This window comes from Rhinolophus sinicus, chromosome 4, assembly GCF_057876585.1.
Source record: "Rhinolophus sinicus isolate RSI-liver-muscle chromosome 4, RSI-T2T, whole genome shotgun sequence".
Classification (NCBI taxonomy): Eukaryota; Metazoa; Chordata; class Mammalia; order Chiroptera; family Rhinolophidae; genus Rhinolophus; species Rhinolophus sinicus.
The window spans coordinates 22,608,943-22,626,790 of record NC_142504.1 but is presented as its reverse complement, the minus strand read 5'-3'; positions in this window follow the sequence as shown (position 1 = coordinate 22,626,790).

Genomic DNA, 17,848 nt, shown 5'->3' with positions numbered 1-17,848 from the left:
CTTGTGCCTCACTGAAATACTATATTACGAAAAAGCATATTTCTAGAAATTATAGAATGTATTTATACATTTATCAATCTAAAGAACACTGGTGTAACAGACAATTCATAATCACTTACTTTTTAGTTTTCACTACAAATTAAGGTTTCTAAGGGTTAAAAAATTCCAATTAATATGGGAGGAAGTAATACATGTTTTCAGTAATAGAAGGTATGAATATAAGGTATGGAAATACATTTTGAGGGAATTAAAAGAAAATGGTTTGCCCTGAAATAAGTTGGTTATTTCTTAATGGATAAGAGAATAAGAGTTAAACTGAAAGGAATAAGAAAAGTTGTAGGTTTGTGAAAAGAAACCTGAGAAGAAAATCTTATGTATGATCAAGCTGGGTAAGATTGAATGTATTTGTTAGAAGGGTGTTTTTTTTAAATAAGCTTTAATACCAATAGTGTATTAAACTTAATATTCTTTCATCTGCTAAAAGAACAAAGTTTCTTGTACTATCAGTCTGCTCCTGATAAGATACTGTAATTTTTTCTGCTGAGAAAGCAAAGATTCTGTGTTTTATCAAAGTAATTTTCTGTGTTTCATGGCATCTTAATCACATGTTTGATTACTTAAGAAACCCGAATTTTCTCAATAGTAAGAGCTAATCTTCTGTATTTAAAATGCCCTCACTTACTTTCATGCAGAGACAGCAGCAACAAAAGCCTGTGACTATGTTACCTGACAGTATAAAAGGACAGCAATAATTAAGTTAAAGCCTGGGAAATAGGGAGAGTAGTCTCTCTCCAGGTGGGTCCAGTGTAATTGCAAGGCTCCTTAGAAGAGGGAGGTCAGAGTTAGAGAAGGCAATGTGAGGATGGAAGCCTTCTAGTTTGATACAGGCCTAGGAGCCAAGGAATTTAGGAAGCTGCTGAAAACTGACTAAGGCAAGGAACCAGACTTTCTCCTAGAAATTCTAGAAGAACATAGCCCTGCCAACCCATTTTCAATCTTCTGACATCCAAAACAATAAGATGATAGACTTGCACAGTTTTAAGCCACTAAATTTATGGTAATCTGTTACAGCAATAGGAAACTAATACAGCTTCCTGTTCAGGAAGAGCTTCCAATTTTCATGTTGACTGTAATCTCCAGATGAAGTTACACATTGGTAGAAATACACTGATGTGATTAATGAAAGAAAACACTGTTCATTCAACTTTACTTAGGTCCCATAACTAGATGCTTAGAGCACTATAATTTTTTAATAAACCCTTTAATTATCTTCTGAATAACAAAACATATTCCATTGTACCGTGAATGTTTAAAGAATGGATTCGTTAAATACAGAGGATGACAAAAAAAATGTATACACATTTTAAGAAAGGGAAAAAAACTGTATTAAAATTGTAATGCTCAATATATACCAATAACAAAAGATGAATACAAGTCACGTTTGACTTCTGCAATTGTAAGAGGTGCTCAAAGTGGTTACCATCAGCGTAATTTTAATACAGTATATCCCTTTCTTAAAATGTGTATACGTTTTTTTGGCACCCTCTGTATATACCCCAATTTTATAACCTCACTTTGGCATGTCTTTACTTTCTAATGCATATAGCAGTGCCCATTAAATGGAAGAAAGGCTTAAACTCCCTTTTCTGTTTGTTTGTTTGTTTGTTTCTATATGTCAGTGTACCCTAGAAGATTTATCTTGGGGATTTATTATTATTATTATTATTATTAGAGAATTTTAGATCAGTTGGGTTCATTTTTCTACTGTTAATTTAAGTATAATTACCACTGTCAGTCATCGCCCTCATCCCTAACCACACTTATTGTTTTAAAAGCATTTCTAGAGGTTAGTTAGGATGTTGCTCACAAATGTTAATAAAGAGCTTAATGGTTTATCCTTTAAGTCTGTTGAAACTTGAGTCAAAGACAATACTGGTTTACCATGGGCCAGCCCACCGTTTCTATCAGCCTATCAATTCTAATCCCTCTTTAGCCATTGTGTATCTTACATACATGGTACAGTCTACTAACCTCTGATCTTTAACTCACTTTTATACATAAGAAAGGTGACACTCCAATTTGAGGTCTCTCTGTGGATAATTCAAACTAATCAGCACATGACAAGATTATTATCTTTCATTTTCTTAATATTTCCTGCAAAATTAATTATCTGCTGTCTCAATTGTCCACTTTGCGTCTCCTGTATAGCTACAAAGGGAAGCAATGGTGAATATTGAGCCTTAGGATTGAATGATCAATTTGACATCATTAATGCTACCAAAGTTTTAAATTTTCATAAGAACCACTTGGGTACAATTGTTTATATATAGTATTTCTTATGTGTATTTTCACAATATTACTATTTATCTATTATATAACATGTTAGAAACCATGTTGCTAGCACCTGACAGAAATTTTGATTCAGTAGATCTGGAGTAGGCCCAGAAATCTGCATTTTTAATAGGCTTCCTTAGGTAATTCTAATGTCGGTGTGGACCAGACTGAAGTAAACACTGAATTAAAAGAGAATTACACCCCAATTCTCTTTATATTCAATATAAAGCAAAATGCATGCAATATGGTAAATATGCCGTATAAAAATTGCATAAGAAATCTATGAAAACAGTCTGTTTTGTTTCTCTGTTAATTTCTAAGGATGGAAACACAAGGGGAAAATGTTTAAATGCTAGGAGAAATAAAAAAAGATGGTAGAGAAATGGAGACTGGAATTATCTCCCTGGTATTTCTAAATACACATCATCTCTGCGAGCCACCATGTCCTCGACCACAGCTTAAGCAGAGTTGAAATTGTTGCTTTGAACCCTGCTCTGAGCAAGGAACTAAAGGGTGCAATCCCATTGAGGGATACCACAGAACTCCAGAAACTAAAAGAAGGGAATTACCTCTATGCATAAGGGATGTGGAGAGATGAATCTCTGAAATAATTGTTTAAAAAACAAATAGCCATCTAGAATTGGTGGTGGGCAGTCTTCATAAGCTGTGGAAGGGAAGAACATACAAATTATCAAAGAACAACAATAGCTGGAAAAGGAAGATTTGACATTCCTACAAGGAAAGATATTGGCAGCAGCTATTCCTATGCATTTCAACTGCACCTCATCACTAAAACAAGATTTAAAGAAGGAAAAAAACTAAGCTTTAAGAAGAAAATGCTCTCAGAGAATCCAAAGTCATATCTGTTTTCTGAGGAATAAGAGAAGAAGAATGTGGCCATTTGAACATAGTATTATGACCACAATCACTACCGCTACCACCCAGCCACACAGAGTAAATATAGGAGGTGAGCGGTCCACTAGAGTCTGAATGAGGTCATCGTTGCCGTATAATGCCTTACCCAGGAGGGCACCAAGTCTTGATCATAAGCATATCTAAATAGACCACGGTGGGTAGGGGTACAGAGAAACGAAGGTAGTATGGATGAAGGGAGAAAAGACTGAGACACTGGTAATGCAGTCTCTTCAGTGATAGCCAAAGGATATGAGGATATCAGCACGCTTTTAATTTTTTGTAAGTGCTTTATTGCTCTTTAGCATGGGGCACTTACTGGGCTAGCCAAAATTAAACCAGGAGGATAGGGGAGGAGGAGGAAGAGGGGGAAGAAGAGGAGGAGAAGAAACAGAGTTTCAGCAGATGCTGTATAATCTGTTTAGGAGAAAAATAAACTAAACTGGTCTGGACAAGAAGCACTTAATGGTGACAGAAAGACAATGTTTCATGTAGAAGTAAATTGTGGCAGATTGCAAAGAGGAAGAAATGAGGTCACTGTGTTGTTTATGCTGTATGTGAACAGAAGTAAGTTAAATAGAAATTAAGTACTTCCATTTGTGACCATGGCTACCACTGATGGGCTTACGACATAAATGAAAGGATGAATAAATGAAGGAATGTTAAATGTGCCAATGAATATAAACCTAAATACACGAAGACCAATTTACACTTTGCCTTCAGAAAAATTAGAATGCTTAAAACTACCCCCAGAAAAGTTGTTTTGATTTAAGTTCTCACTGACCCTCCTCACCCCAACTTCATATTTCTTCTACCTCTCATCTTTTATTCCTTGAAAGAACGCAAGACCTTGACAAAAGATTAAAAAGTAAAAGAAAAAAAAAAAAAAAACTTCCGCTTTTATCAAATATTTCCTTAGCAATTATTCTCTCTTAACTTTATAAAAATCTGTGATCTTTAACTGCTGTAGAATAATAACAAGAATATGCAGAAAACTAACCAACACTGGTCCTGGGCAGATTTTCAGATCTCATTATGTTTGTCTTTGGTCTTCTGGACTGTTGCCTTCCTGGCCCTTTTTTCTTTCTCTCTACTATGTCCTGAATTGGGTGTCTATCAACTCTACTGCCAGGAGTTCATCTGTGGCTTTTTCCTGTGACATTGGCTCCTGACTGGAATTCCGTATCTCTTTGGCATTGGTAGAATAGAACCCCTGTTTGACTGTCTATGCTTGAGTCACCAGAGGGCTGGTCTCTGATTAACTGGCTGGATAACTTCTCTGAAAGGACTATAATCACATGAAAACAGATGTTACCACTTGATTGGCTTTAAGTGTCAGTCCTGTGAATTCTGATTTCTGGGTCTCCCTGGGATGTTCTATAATCTGACCTTGACTCACTTCCCATGCTCACCAAATGGTGCTGCTAAGATCTGGGACTGTTCGAGTTATGATACTAAGGTCCTCCTGCCCCTACTAAACCTGGCTCTCAAAGTAGAAAATCCAACCATCTCATTTATACTGGGGAATAACAACTAATAATAGTCGTTTGAGATATTTTCATTTTAGTAAATATCAGAATCTTAATCTAAAGACATAACATTCTAACCCTAGAAATTCCCAAGGCCTAAAAATTATAGCAATAAGTTAAGAAATATACCTTACACATGAGACCAATGAGAGTCTAACTTTTAAAACAATCCACTTACTACTATTCTTTATTTTTGAATGGCTAGCCAAAGATAAATGTGCTATGACATGGCTAAATCAGATTAAGGTGTGGAGAACAAGAACTGTATTGTTTCACAACTTTTTTTCCGTTGTCTATTGCTGTATAACAAACCATTCTAAAACTTAATGTCTTCAAATAACACCATGTTATTGCTCACAATTCTGTGGGTCAGGAATTTGGGAACGGCTGAATGAAGCAGCTCATCTCTCTTCCATTTGGGGTAAGTGGGGTAATTCAACTGGTGCTGGAGAAGGATCCAGGATGGACTCATTCATAGGTCTGGGGCCTTGGTGCTGGGTATTGGCTGGGATATCTCAGTTCTCCTCCACATGATCTTTCTCCACCAGGATAGCGTGGTCATTATATAGTGGGTGGGTTGTAAGAGAGCAAAATAGATTACATCAGGCCTCTAAAATTATGTCAAGAACTGGCACGGCATTACTTCTGTCTCCTTATATTGGTCAAAAGAAGTCACAAGCCTGGCCCAAATTCAAGAGGAGGGGATATGGCTCCACACTGTGATGAAAGGACTGGCATGTGATACAAAGAATGGCATTCAGGGAATGGAAGAATTATTATATTAATGGACATCTTTGCCATTTATTATATTAATGGCCATCTTTGACAATATTCCATAGGCACCAATCATCCATTTTGGAAATTCACATGTCTTTATGTAAAAGCAACAACATCTACTCAAAAGATACAGACTCCATACATCCCTGGCCATAACAGCTCAGAGGATTCAAAGGGTTATTCCCTGGTCTTCCTCCCAAGAGAGGAAGAGGTCAAAGAAAGGCATGGTGATCTGAATGGCCCTATTTGCTCTTTGAAGTCCATTGTTTCTACAAGCTATTCACTAAGCTATCAATAACTGTCCAAAACCCTCTTCTTTACCATCATAAAAGCCAAAACTAGGGCTGAAATATTAGCCAAGTGAGTAAATACCTAAGAAATTGTTTCTGTTACTGAAAACCTTACTGTTGTATATCCTAGGTGTTAGACCAACAACTGATTTCCAAGATGTGACAACCTTTTGGTCTCACTTGTAAGTGAAACCCTGCTCAAAACCATACTGTTTGGGCTAGCACTTTATTAGAGAGAGAAATGGTGGTGGTGAGAGGTCTTTATTATTTGTATTTATTTTATTTTGTATTGCAATCATAAGTGTTAAATTTAACTTTAATCAAAGTTAAAACTATTTTGCATGATGGTCTTAATTTTAAATTTGATAAAACTGAAAGTATGGGGAAATATTTGTAACAACAGAGATGACATGCACAGTCCCTTTGAAAGTCTAGGAACAATTTGGAAAGAGTCTATTACTCCCAAACTGAAAATTGTAAGCTCTGAGTATTACAATTTGTTATGGCCATTTATTCTAAAAAAGAGCCACCTCTACAAAATTATAAGGGCTTTTTTCCTCTTTTTTTTTTTCCACCTGCAGTTACAGACTCAGCCAGCCAGGGATTTCTTAACATTAAATCTACACTATCTTGGAAAGGGAACCAAAGGGTCCAATATGTACTAGAGATGCACAAACTTGTTTCAACCGAATGACTACTTGGTTATCAGTTTTTGATAAACAACCTCCTGGTGGTAACACTAGGGGAGAAATCATGTATTTTACCTAACTTCTTTCATACGGTCATGGGGTCCTGTTTCAACTACCTTGTTTGTCTGAATTAGACCTCTCTTTTGAAATCATGTGTACCAGCCACACTTGCACTGTGAATTGCTTCTTCATATCTTGGGAGTGGAGCTCGATTGAATCCTATCTTGTGGGAGCCTTCCCTTTAGTTCCAGATCCTCTGAAGAGCATCAGTAAATGTGTCAGACCCGAACACAGTGGAAGAAACTGTCAACAGATGGAGGAAATCAGATGGACCTGGGGAGGGAGGGTGACTTTGACTTTTGCCATTGTCTAGTATATTCCAGCTTCTGATTCCACTGTGAGTGGAACTAACAGCAACTAAAGCAAAAGCAGCTTTGCCCTGAGAAGCTGCAGCTTTGGGAGGGAAAACGCAGGTCCAGGTACTTCTTGGCACATAACCTGGATTGGTAGTTCTCAGTCAGAATCAGGCTACACATCAAAGTCGTCTGTGGGTTATTACAGGTGCAAATGCTGCGTCCGAATCTGAGGTGAGCACTTGGAAGTGATTATTCTCCTGAGCACTTCTGTTGGTAGTCTCTGTACTGTTAGGTTTGTGCAAAAGTAATTGCGGTTTTTACAATTAATTTTACCCTTTTAAACCACAATTACTTTTGCACTCACCTAATACATTATATACAAAGGTGAAAAATCAGGCTATTTTAACAACTTGTAATTGATCAGGGTGAATAGAGGGCTTTATTGTGTAACGTTGCGCACTGAATCAAGGAATAGGCCCACTTTTACTCTGTGATGACATAGAGTAGTTGAATCCACACAGAATTATGTCCTGATACCAATAATTCTTTCAGGGCCACAACTGCTTTTGTGAGACAAAGGTTGTCATTGCTCCTTTTTTACGGATGTGGAACCCGATTAGTGGCTTGCCGAAGGAAGTGATGGACTGTGATGCCAAGTCTGTCTAATACTGGCCTCTAAGGAGAGGAGAGTGTTTCCAGTTTGTTTTCAGTACTCCTCATAGTGAGGTTCAGCTCTTTCATGCTGACCAATCTTGACAAAATATTACAATCAACTATTCTTCAGTGAACAGTGAGCAATCTATCCCTACAGCAAACTTTCCTGGATAAAATGAGATGAGCTAAGTCAAGAAGGTGTTGAAAACTATAATATGAATTATAGTTTATATAATAGAAATTAAGATTTCTTTTTATCGTGAGTGTTGGCTCTTACATCATCATCCTCTAGTATAGATTAATTTTTTCTCCACGTATTGCTGCTTCATTTTGTTACCTGAATTCAACATTTTCTATCACTTCAAAATTTTCGTTTCAAAACTTTCTGACCTAAGCCACCACAATTCTTCTTGAATAGAAGTGTAATATAAATAAATAAATTGAAATTGAGCCCTCTATTCATGATGAAATATTCCCAGAAATTGGTCTTTGTTGTTCGACTTTGAAAAAGCTTGTTAAATGTCTCAAATATGTTCAATTGGTTTTTCAAAGAACCTTAGTGTAACACGGAGACCTCTTACAAAAATCACATTTTTATTTCCTCAATAATTGGTTCTAGCTTAATATTCAGAGACCATATTACAAAATTCTTGAAAAACCATGCTCAGAAAATGTTATGTAAACTTTGCCTCTTTAAGTTGAGTATTGCAATGGTACAGACAAAACTTTCATGTATTATTCCATTGTTTGTTAACTAATTTTAGAAGTATGGCAGTTTAGTGTTAGGTTTGGGATTAAAAAAATAATAACTGCATATGCCTAAATTACATATTTTAGGTTCTTCAAAGGAAGGATGAATTAAATTTTGTTTACTTTTTTCTGGTAAAAACTATTCATTGAGCTAACATCTAAAAAAATTAATTTTCAACATTACCATAAATTGGAAGTGGAAAATGTTTTTCTGTGAAGGAAGAATTTGTGAAAATTGTTAAAAAGTAATTTAACTGGTGCTCAAGTAAAAAGTTTTTGTGGGAGGGAAAGTGATCTCTTCTTCATGAATGGAAACTAGATGTTTTCATAAAAGTGGTGTAGTTATTACAACAGCACAAATTATAGTAATAGCCAGTTGGGAATTGAATAAAATGTCACTAAGTTTCAAAGGCTCCCCTTTTAATTGAGTTTTGTGTGACTGTCACTTGAATGAAATCAAATCTAAGAATTTCTCCTTTTTGTACTACGGGGCAGACATTCATTCGAAATGTTTCTGCTTATAATCAGTAACATTCAAACTTTTTGATTACCAGTTTGTCAAAAAACTGAAAAGTGCACCCCAGAAACAAACTGGTAGAAGGTAGTATGAAAAACTTGCTTCTCTCTAGTGTTTGATAGAGACACTTATGACTGCAGTCCCAAAAGCAGATTTTTTTTTTCAGATTGCTGATTATTCACCTGTAGAGCTTAACAGACACCCAGAACTCAATGCAAGTACCCCCTCCACTGTACCACCCACTCCCATTGACTGTTCCCCTATTCATACTTGTTTAGATTTCATGGTGTATTATAACAGTGATCTCCAAAAAAAGGTATGCACTTTCAAGAGTATGCAACATAATCCATTAGTGTACAGAGAGTAAATGTTAAAGCGTCTATTTATATTTGCTTTCCTTTTTCATCTTTCTAAAATTTAATTTCTTGGGAGTTTTGTCATGTATTAACATTAGTATAGTATCATATGTATACTGTTTTAAAATATTGTATGTTGCTGGTGCATACTCAAAAATTTTTTAGTGTTAAAGCTCCATGTCCAGCAAAGCTTAGAACCAATGTTCTACAGTTCTCTATTCATTTTAACACTTAAGTAACGACTGACTCTTCCTGGGCACCTACTATCTTTATGATCTTAGGTGAGTTCTGAAATTCTTCTGTGTGCAAAATAGAGCCAGTAATGATACATTACAGAGGATGTAGTGATGTGTGCATCATTTTTGTGAGAAGAGTTTTTTAAGAGAGAGAATGCTATTCAGAAGTCTGTGAATCCCTGGAGAGCAGGCAATAGCTCACTTTGGCAGACTCGGGACTTTTCACAGTGGCTGGCAAACAGAGTATGTTCGAGAAGTGTATGAATGCTCCTCGGTCCCCGGCGCTTCAGGAGCCGTGAGTTTTGCTGCAGACATGGCCAAGTCCAAGAACCACACCATGCACAGCCAGTCCCGAAAATGGCACAGAAACAGCATCAAGAAACCCAATCATAAAGAAATGAATCTCTTACAGGGGTGGACCCCAAGTTCCTGAGGAACGTGCTCTTTGCCAAGAAGCACAACGAGCAAGGCCTGAAGAAGAGGCAGGTGGAGGACACTAGGGCGTGAGTGCACGGGCTGAGGCCATCAAGATTCGCATAAAGCCCAAGGAGCTCAAACTCAAAATCTCAAAGGGCGGCAGCCATAAGCTCAATTGACTTGCCTACATCGTTCACCCCAAGCTTGGAAACATGCCCATGGCCACATCACCATGGGTCTCAGGCTCCGTTGGCCAAAGGCCAAGGCTCAAACTAGGGCCCGGGCTGTGGCTGCAGCTCTGCCGCCCACTCAGGTTCAGGCTCTTAAAGGTGGCCCGCTGCCCACAAAAGTTCCAGAGTAGAGGCCTCCGTCTGCTGATGGGGGGACCCCTGGGCTGCTGTCTGCATGGGGCTGCTGTCCTCCTGTGCTATTTGTACAATAAACCTGAGGCAGGATCTGTCAATCAATCAATCAATCAATCAATGGGAGTCTATAGATATCATTAATATGGGGAAGAACAAGATATAATGGAAAACATAAATGATCATAAGTGAGAAGAACCAAGTTAAGTCTTGCTCCAGCCTTGGCTCTGTAATTTTTGAAAAAATCATTTATTTTTGTTGAGCTGCGTTTCTTCTGTAAATTAAGTATAATGTCATTTTCCTGCCCTACCTCACAGGGTGGTTTTCAGATTAAAATTTATATGAATCATTCATATGAAAGTTTGTCATGAACTCAAAAGAAAACTATGTCAACAGGGTGATTATTTCTTGTGGGTCTGTCAAGTTCTCCTGGTAAATTGTACTGGACTGGAGGGAAAGATTCCTCCCTGCTTTATGCTTTGGCTACATTCCCTTCTGTGTCTAATACAGTATTTTACGCCTAATGAATTCTTAAAAAAGAGCAAGGGAGGTAGGAAAGGAAAGGAAAAAAGCTATCTTAAAGGATGGTGGCCTTCTGTTTTCAAACCTTCCCATGCTTTTGAGCAAAGAGGTGGTGGTGTTTGAGGGGTTCCAACCAGTACCAACTTGTGTCCCCCCAAGCACTTTTTATCAGTAAAAAGGCAAAGCATGTACTGGAGAGAATGCTTGATTTATACCTGGCTATGCAATCAACCTGCCACCCACAGAAGTGTTGGAAGTTAGGCAGTTAATCAACAAGGCAATTTTTGTGCTCTATTCTCTATTGATGATCCTTTGAGTCTGTTCCAAAATGGTATTCTTTAGTCATCCTGAACCATAATGAAAGCTCTGTGGATGAGGGTTTAGTCTGTATCTCCACACCATCTCCAGTGCCTGGCATATGCTGGGTACTCAGTAAATACTTGTTGGATTAATGAATTAAACAACTCATAGAAATGAAGACTATGGGTACTCAATTAAAAATTTGAGATGTTTATCTAACATTGATTTTGATTGAATTCGGTAAAAATTTCCCCCAATTTCTGCCTTTAAAGAAAAGATGAGAAACACTGAAGTTTATGCTGAATTCTTTTCCAGTGTTTTTAACTTCCCTCTCGTATTCAAGTTACATTGCAATTTCTCTTTTATGTTTATGTATATGCATATTTGTTTTAAATTTGTGTAAATAGTTGGCATCCTTTTGATTAAAACCTAGTCCTATCTATGCTCCATTTTTCTGAACACCATCATTTCATGTTTGAGAAAAAGAAAAAACAATCACTGTATATTTGAACATAAATGCATCCATTCTGAAGAATATGTCTTTTTTTGGACTAATTACACCTTTTTTCCAAATTTATAACCCAAGAAATTATTTTACACATGAACCAGAGAAGTTATAGAATGAATTTTAGAATTTCACCATTCAAGATATATTTACTTTCAGAAGTTGAATCATGAATTTGGAGATTATAAAATAATCACATTGTTGGTATTATTTAAATGTGCTTTCCCTAAAGCTCAAAATTTAGATACAATTTTTCTCTGTTTCCTAAATAGCACTTTCCTAATGCAGTTGAATATTATCTCTACAAGGTTTATAGCATAACATTATTAACAATACTGAGGGACCCAGAGTTGTATCCAGTTTCTCAACTGACCATTTAAGTTCCTTTCTCTTTTCTCACCCTGCCCACCTCTTGATCGGTCAATTAATGAGGAGTGAATTGGCCAAAAGGCAAGGAGTGAGGGATAAGGGGAGGCAAAGTCCGGGATAAAAAGAACTAGTCAAAGTCCTTGCTAGTCAAGAGTTGATTTAAAATGGCTTTTCTCAAAGGGGACTTCAAATTTCAGTCTCCTTACTAGACTGGACAATTCAGTTGTTAAGATCAGTTGATTCTCCTGCAAGTGATGTAACCTGACAGTGAGCAATATGTAGGGGGTCTGCTGTCCAAGACAAGAAATTTGTAGCGCAGAGTAAGTTGAGATGAATCTTTTTCTAATCAATCAGGGTTTCATTTCTTAGAGGTTGCTTAGCCTGTTACACATTAACAGAACGTTTTAAACATATTTTGTTCATTTTAAAATTGCTATAATTATAGAAAATGATTTTTTCTGCTCACAACTTAATTATAGGAAAAAATGATGACGAAGTCTTAGTTATTGACTCTTTTTGTTGTTGTTTTTGTTTGTTTGTTTGTTTTTTATTGGTTTTAGGTGCACAAAACAAAGTAATAGACGTTTATCATTTATGTTAGCTATTGACTCTTGTTCATATCCTAGGGTGCCGGGGATATTTCATAGGCAGATTGGCATAATTCACCTTCCTTTGAATGGATGACTAAATTGGGCTTAAGTAGAACTTAATTTAAAGTTCAGTCTATAAATATTCATTTACTACAATACAGTGAGGTTCCTTTTTTTAAGTGACAGATTCTACTCTCATTATTAAATGTATGCAACAAATTTCCCAGAATATAGCCAAGAAAAAAAATGCTTTTGAAGATCGAAAAAAGATTCATGCAATATCTAGATCTCAGCTAGCAAAATTTAGTTAATCAATAGGTCTAAATTATGTCTGTCCATAATGAAGTCAAAGTACCAGCTTCCCAGATGTTCTTAATGTCACCCATCCCATTATAAGTCCTCAAAGCTGACAGCACCTCCTTTGGGGCAGGGAGGATATAAAAGAGAACATATGCTCGCAGAATGGGGGAGTGCAACCATAGTCATGTTGGGAAGAATAATTATAGTTCTTAAAGCAAGAATATTCAAGGAACATTGCGTAATCATGAATTACTGAAAAATCACAATGATCAACTGACCAGTCTAGAGCACATTCCACTAGAGACAGGGCACTTCCTGTTCAACAAGTACCCTCAATACAGGCAGGCAAGTGGCAGTTGGGAATTGCCAAATGTTCTGCATATGTTAACTGTGACTGTCAAACTAAGGATCTCTTTTTTTTTTTTTTTTTTTTCACTGTATAGTATTACTTGTGAGTAGATGCAACATTTATCCATTCTATTGCTGATTTGCATTTGGGTAGTTTCTAGTTGGAAGTGTTCCAAATAATGCAGCTATAAATATATGTTCACAACAGGTATATGTCTTTTGGTGCACATATGTACATATCTCTGTGGTATATATATACCTAGCAGTGTAATTACTGGGTCATGGGACAAGCATGTGTTCAGTTTCGATAGCTACGCCTGACAGTTTTCCAAAGTGGTTAAACCAATTTCCACTTTTACCATCAATGTGTGAGGAATCGTATCCAGTTTGTTTACCATTGTATCTCCTGCACATGTCATGGAGCTTAGCACCTAGTGGGAACTCAAAAATTTCTTGGCTGAATAAATGCAATTGATATATCTCAGAAGTGTTTCAATGACTTACATTTCATCAATCTTTTCAAGGTTGTAAGCCAAAACAATTTCTAGCCAAAAGCCATAATTTTGCCAAAAGCCCGTCCTAGATAATCAGTTCCTGAAAAGAAGACCTCTCCATTGAATGCTGTTTTCCAGCACAAATAGCTGACTCAATGGAATAAACAGTATCAATTTCACAACATAACAGAGTATGGATACGTTGGTGCAGGAAGGCATTTTAGTCTCAACTTTCCCAACTCCTCTTTATGCAGTTGAGGACACAGAGACCTAAAGAAATCAAATTAGGTGTCCTAGGATTAAGAAAGTATTCTTGGAATTCATAAGTACATATTCTGGTTTTTGTTTTTCCTTTAAAACGTTAGGGTGAATGATTATTTCATTTATGCAAAGTAGTGAAATAAATAACTGGCCAGAGTTTTCATTTTATTGGTATAATATTCATATTTTTACTGTAACTTTGTGTTCATTACTTAAATAGAACAAATTATTTTTGTCACTATGTAAAATTGCTCAGATTTTATCTTTGGGATAAGATTTGCTCTCTTTTTTACATGGTGTGTTCAGAATCAGTTCTGCGAACCAATGGTGTTTTGGGATGGACTTTTTTGTTCATTTCTTATTACCAAATGCATCTAATGAATAAAAAACCATGTTGAAGAATAATAAGGCTTGAATTCTTTCACCTAAAAAATAGATACTTTATAGTGAATGCAATGAAAATTGAGAGAAATTTAATTCAACATTTACTATGTCCCCACTCAACAACCGCAAATGCCCCAAGGAGGATTAAGTCCTTGCAGTATTCCAAGACATGGGACAGACTGAATTTGGGTGAAGATATGTGTAGTAGATTCTGCTAATGACTTCAGATAGTTACCTTTTTTCAGTATCGACATCCTCTGACATGTTACTTTGTAGTTTCTTCCAAAAAGAAATGGAGTAGACTTCCCTACCCTTTGACTTTAACTTCTATATGTATATGACTTTCTTTGGAAAATGGGATGTTAGGGAGCATGAGTGGCCAAAGGGTTGAAAAGCACCTGTACTAATAGGCTTTCTCTCTTGTTCTTCTCTTGTAACCATGAGGTACCCTAGCTAGAGGCCAGTTCCCGTAGGAAGTCAGAAAACATGTGGAGCGGAGCCCAGCTGCTCCAGCCGAGCCTAGCCTAGATCAGCTGAACTCCAGTTCACTTCCAGATGCATAGATGAGCCCAGATGAGATCAAACAAGCTAATCCAAACCCCATCTATTAGGTTGGTGCAAAAGTAATTGTGGTTTAAAAGGTTAAAAGCAATTGCAAAAACCACAATTACTTTTGCACCAACCTAGCAGCTAAATTGACACACACATACATCCCTCCCACCCCACCCCTGCCTCCCCGCCCCAGCCCAAGCAAATCCTTAAAGTTGCCATTGAAATAAGTGCTTGTTACTGTAGAAGTGCTTGTACTGTTTTGAAACGTTGTGGTGGTTGTAAAGCAATGGTATCGAAGACATAATTAACTGATACAATGTCATTATATAAATACAGGTTGATAATGACCGCGTTTACCAGAGGCTGGTAAAAGGGGCAGGTGCCACAGGAAGGGCAACGTGTCAGTAGGTAAGAGGCTAATCCAAGTTAAGAGTATAGAGAATCTGCAGTTAGGCATAAAAAGAGCTTAGCAGTCACACTCTGTTCTAATAACAAGTAAAAAAGGTAAACACACTGAAAAATCAGCACCTCGTCTTAGATCTGTCAGAGAAATGAGGCCACAGGGTAAACCAAAATGACTTTTATGTTTTGTAGTTCAGAGGTAGGATTAGGAATCCACCTTTGAGATCTTTTCTATCCATTTAATCTTCTTACTAACATATTTTTTTGTGTGTGCTATGTTTTGTCTTTCCAGAGATATGCTAGATCTTATGTGAGAGTAAACTATTAGGCCTATTAAATCTCAGGTCTCATCTAGAGTGGAAAAAGACAACATTTTCAAAAAAATAAATAATTGTAGTAAGTACAGGCTAAAGAGAAAGGCTGTCTAAACTCTCTCAAGTTTCATCAAGTTAAAAATATGTCAATACTAACAACTTTTTTAATATGGCTTGAAAATAATTTTTACTATGAACATCCCAAAAGGAGCATAGGACCAAGAAAGAAGGAATAAAATAATCGTAATATAACTGCCTGACCCCATTTTGATGTAAAAAATGTATCAAAGAGAGCATGCATTAATTAGACTTACACAAAAACCTACTTTGTTTCATCCAGATTGTTGAGATTTTTCTGTTTTATTAGACAATGATTCTTTGTGTTAAGAGCAGTGTGTATATACTGTAACTGGTCATCTGTCTGAGCTTCAAAAACTTGCTTGGGATGATTTTACCTCCATAAAGAACTGCATTACAGAATCAACAAATATAGTAGACAATTGGGAGTGTGACACTGAGTTGAAACAATGAGCCTGAAAAAAGTCAGAAAAAAATAGCAAACATTAAGGAAAGCACCATCCATATGAAATAGACTTTCTATAAATCTCTGACAAATGCTGGATCCAATCTTTGTGTTGAACTGCCTCTCCCAGCAAACCTCACAAATACGTTTTGGTTTTTATTAATTAATTTACAACTATCTATGTTAACATAGCTGGGAATCAGGGATTGTACAAGGCCCACCATCAACAGGAAGGTGGAGCTTCAGCCATACCTCCTTGCCATGGCTTGAGAGATGTTTCCCATGGTGGAAAGAATAAGATGTGACACTTCTGACCATATTGCTGTCTGAGGGTCTCACAGTCTCTGCCTATATGGTAGCAACAGTCAATCCCAACTCCCTCTAAAGGATTCTCTGGTTTGGAAAAACAAGAGAAATTCTTTCTCATCAGAGGGTGCCAGCCTATTATGCAAGAGCTATTCAGATGGTATAAAACATGATTTACCTCTCCCAGAAATTTCAGTCTAATTGAAGGGGGAAAATGATGTACATAAACCCTAGTGCAATTAAATGGTTGATTATGTGGTTCAGGTTATAGAGACAACAGATGAGACTGGGCATCCAGTAATAGTATTTCTATTTCCATTCCAAAGAGCTTTATGATTCATCAAAGGTTTATGCACTACTATTGTAATACAATAGAAACAGCTTACTAATCAGAGGCTGGTTTAACTTGCAAGTGATAGAAGTTTCATGGAAAGCAAACACAAAACAGGAGAGAAAAAGAGGGATTAACAGCTAACTACTATTTTTAAATTACCATGCCATACCTATTTCTGCTATAGAATAAAGTAATGAAGGTTTTTCATCTACAGAAACGAAAGTTCCAGTGTTTCTAGTGTGTCTTCCTTTCCTAGTATGAAAATGATACAAATGGGGAGTTACTATCCATATTAAATGCAGACAGTAATTAGAAATATAATGTTTCCAAAGGGTATAAAACAAATTTGCCAAGCATATTAAGAGTGTACTGGTATAAAAAGTTTCATCACTTTTTATACTAGTAAACTATGTTGAAAGAATCTTTAGCAACAAAGCCTCTATTTATACTTCTCAATATCTTCTTGCAGGCCAAGGATAAAATATACTTCCAGATACAAGAGGCATTATTTTCCTAGAATTTTGCCATTGCTTTTTAGAATGATGTTAAATATATTATTTTCATCTATGTTATCATCTTCTGTATTTCCCCCCCTAAAGCCATCCTAACCTATAGAAGGAAATATATATAACAAAGAACTTCGTAAACAAGGGAAAGATTAATCAGGTTATGATCTCAGAGGAAACTGTAATATGTAATGCACAATTACTGATAGCACAAAGCATTTTAGGGAGTAGGAATAGAGAAATGTGAAAGAAATGCTTGGAAGTATAGTTTAAATAAACAGTATAAAATCTTGCACAAGTTTTCCAAAATTATAGGGCATTCATTACATTCAGAGAATAAACTCAAGTCCACTTGTTCTTTTGTATTATTATTATTATTTTAAACTTTATTAATTTATTCGAATACAGGAAGAAAATTTGCATTCAGTTTTATCATTTTATTCTATTTCTGTTTCTCAGTATGTTTCATAATGTGCATAATGCATTAATATAGTTATATATAATGTTTTTTTAATTAAAGTTTATTGGGGTGACAATTGTTAGTAAAGTTATATAGATTTCAGGTGTACAATTCTGTATTACATCATCTATAAATCCCAATGTGTGTTCACCACCCAGAGTCAGTTATCCTTCCATCACCATATATTTGATCCCCTTTA